The 3,471-nt window shown below is 40.0% G+C and overlaps 1 protein-coding gene across 9 annotated transcripts in view; it reads left to right on the forward strand.

Moving 5' to 3' along the window:
* Positions 1 to 3,471, forward strand: part of ARHGAP24 (Rho GTPase activating protein 24) — a 370,658-nt gene that overhangs the window by 123,553 nt on the left and 243,634 nt on the right. The window lies entirely within an intron of this gene.

Genomic DNA, 3,471 nt, shown 5'->3' on the forward strand with positions numbered 1-3,471 from the left:
AATGGAGGTGACCAAGGATAGAGTAGAGATGTGTGCAGGTTACGGCAGTTGGTTGGGTCTTGGGGACAACAGGTGGTGTTTATGATTTGGCTTTCCAGAAATAATTATTTAGACAGCTAATTTTCTTTAACAATCTGTTGGCAGTTTCCTTACTCTTACTTGGGTGAATAGTGCAATACAGCTGTCAAACAAAATCCTTCACTGCTTGGGTTCTCAAACAGAATCTGTGTCACTGGGACAGTTAAACACACACTGGGCTGTGCCTTGATTAACATTTGGCTTAGCCCACTTGTTGCTTGCAATGCGTACACCTTACTGTCTTTGGCTTATTCAAAAAGCCCAGAGTGAACAGATACGGCCCCACAGCTACCAGCATTTAGGAGAAGTAGTTTTGACAGGCACAGTCCACCTTTTCCCCTTCTGAGTGCCAAGATGCTTTTAAAGTGTGTGGGCCTAATTCTGAGCTCACTTCACTATTAATCAGGAGTAAGTCATTTGAAGTCAGTGGGACTGCGCTAGTGTAACACTACTGTAATATGAGAATCACGCTCTGGTTCTTGTGTATGTGGTTGTGGGGGATAGAGCGAATAGTTTAAATTAACCATTTTAGCCAGTTAACCTCCAGTAAGCCCCTCTTTGCATTCACTATGCAAGTTTTTCTGCCTGTCCTTCTTGCCACACCTGTAGGAACAAAACACATACAGGATATAGTTACATCACTGCTGAAAGGCTGCACTCGCCCAGGCTTGATGCCCCCAACTCACACACATTTTACTGTTTATATCACCCTTTATGCTAGGTATTTAGCCCCAAAATTCTGTCGGGGAAGTGAGCCAGAAGGATGAGTCCATCACAGCAAGTAGACAGAGAAGGAAGGGCTCTTGAGGGGAAGTAGGAGTTGCAAAAGAATAAAAAGCTTTGGGTGATTTGGGGAGCACGGAGCAGGTCTGGGCCAAAGTCTGTATGTAGGAGCCATAGATTAAAATTAAATTAGAATATCAATCCCATCACTTCTGGCAGTTTGGCAATACTTTCAGAAGTGATATCTGAGTTTCAACCAATCAGTGGGGTTGGTCCTAAAACATCATTACTGAAAGTATTGTCCTTTAGAGGTCATGTTAATGAGGGAACAAAAGCAAATGCTAGGATCTGTAACCTGAAATATAAACAAGGTAATTTTGTAGTCTCTGCTGCAGGCTTTGTTATGCTGGATTCTAGGGATTAGATTTTCTTTTTATCTGGCCTAGGCTTTTCTCTTAATGGAAAATAGAGAAACATTCCTTTGGAGGAGGAATCAAAAGTGATATGCGTGCATCTCATGTCTATGCAAGCAACCCAACCAATCTTGTGAAATTGAGTGTAGAAATTAGTTTGTTTGTTCACCTGAAAGAATATGGTGAAACTGCAGAGTGAGGTTCTTAAAAGCAAAATGTTTGTTTAAATCCTCAGAAGGGGCTTGTTTGAAATGAATAAGTGGTTGAACTTTCTGCACCTAACCAGAACCAAGAATATGTTCAATGGAAGCTATCCAAGAGAACTTCACACCTATTCACTATTGTCTGGTTGTTCTATCCAGGCATACAAAAGTAGACAAACTTTGGCATCTAATTCTACTTAATTCTAGTTAAGTCAATGTCACTGTCTTTGATATGAACAAGTCCTTGAACCATGCAAGACCTTGGAAATGAGAGTGCTTGAGGGATGTGCTCCAGCTTTTAGGGGCAGAATACTGTATGCTCCCAAAATGTCACAGACCAGAGTAATATGATATGATTGCCAAAAATGGCAGATTTGAGCCAGTTGATGATAAAAAGTAGTCATTTTATGGGAGAACTAAATGGACTTTGTATTAGGCTGTAAATGAATTGGAAATTCAATGGGGGTGGGGGAGGCGAACTCTTGGCAAGAGTCCAAGAGCCTGCACTTAAAATTTTGTAGCTTTTTATTTAATAGAATAAAATAATAGAATAATGTTAACTTTCTTCAATCTATGTTTATTATTATTTTACTTGCCTTGAAATAAGATAAATTGAAAAGAACAAATTTTACTATAGTTTCTGAATTTCTAACTTTTTACAAAATGCAATACTTGCTGGATCACAAGTGATGCCTTCTACTGAGGTAACACAGTGGATGAGGGATTATTTTACTGCTATCTCCAGTGGTGGAAGCACATGGCTGTGACCAATACCAATACCAATGTAATGCTGTACATTAGAACTGCTACAGTACCAATGAGTTTTACATGTGAAGACCTGGCCAAATATTAATCTGTAGAAAACATAAACCTTGTAAGTAAGATATGTTTATGGAAAACTAGATGGCATAGTGAATTAGTGTCTGGGAGAAGCCTTTGCATATGGCTACTTACTAGAGCTGGGTGAAAGTTTTTGGATGAAAAATGGGAAGGTTTCTCTGTGTGTGTGTGTGGGGGGGGGGGGGGGGGGATGTAGGTGTGGCTGTTGAGGGGAGTTGTCCTACCCCAGAATAGCTAATAGCCTGATCATTAAAGTACTCGCTTGTGATATGAGACCCAGCAAAGTATTTTCTTTTCCTGGTTCAGATCAGGGACTTGATTCTGAGTCTCCCACATCCCTGGTGAGTGCCCTAGCCTCCAGGATGTTGGCTATTCTGGAGTGGGATTCTGTCTCATTTTTTTTCACAAATTTTTTTGAAAGGCCTGGAATGTTTCACATAAGAGAATTCTTATTTCCTAGCCAGCTAATACTAATGAATGTGTTTGCCTCAGAGGTCACATCTATGGGAACACCATAATAAATATGAGGACTAATGTGGCCCATAACAATAGGACAGTCCTACGCAGCTCCTCTCCAGCTGTCATATTTCTGTCCACTGACCCCTATAAGAGGTGTGTCTGTTTTGTATTTGTATGTACTGAGCATCTTTCAGTTTCAGAAATGTTGAAGGGAGCAGCGAGCATGTCATTTGTGTGTGAGGGAGTGGGTCCCAAATCCCATCTTTCCTAACATACCAGATCCCTTCTAAAACCTGGATTCTTTAAAACCTAGCTCAAGTCAAAAGTGAAAATGATGGTTTTTGTCTACTTATGTGTGCACAGAATAAACATCACCACTCAATTTAATATGAATGACAGTCATAGCTGATAGACAGTCAGGGCCCCCCAGGAATATAATAGTGTTGAGGGCAAAGGTGATTTTTTTTTTTCAGTTGTCTACAAGGAAAGCTCCCACTGCAGCTGCCTATGTGACTCGAGTAGTTGACCCCTCACTTTCTCGAGCTTCAAATTTACTTGCCAATCTTTTAAAACATCTTTGGTATTAAAAATAGTAGTATTAAAAATTTTTAATTTTAAACCAGCAGTATAAAAATGGCTATCATGCTATGTCTGTGGATGCTTATGGCCAAACTTACAAAGAAATTATCAAACTAAGTCATTTCCCCTGCAGCCATTTTTTAAAAGGGCTAGATTCTGATCTTGCCTGTACTGAT

The sequence above is a fragment of the Chelonia mydas genome, chromosome 4, assembly GCF_015237465.2.
Source record: "Chelonia mydas isolate rCheMyd1 chromosome 4, rCheMyd1.pri.v2, whole genome shotgun sequence".
In the NCBI taxonomy this organism is placed as follows: domain Eukaryota; kingdom Metazoa; phylum Chordata; order Testudines; family Cheloniidae; genus Chelonia; species Chelonia mydas.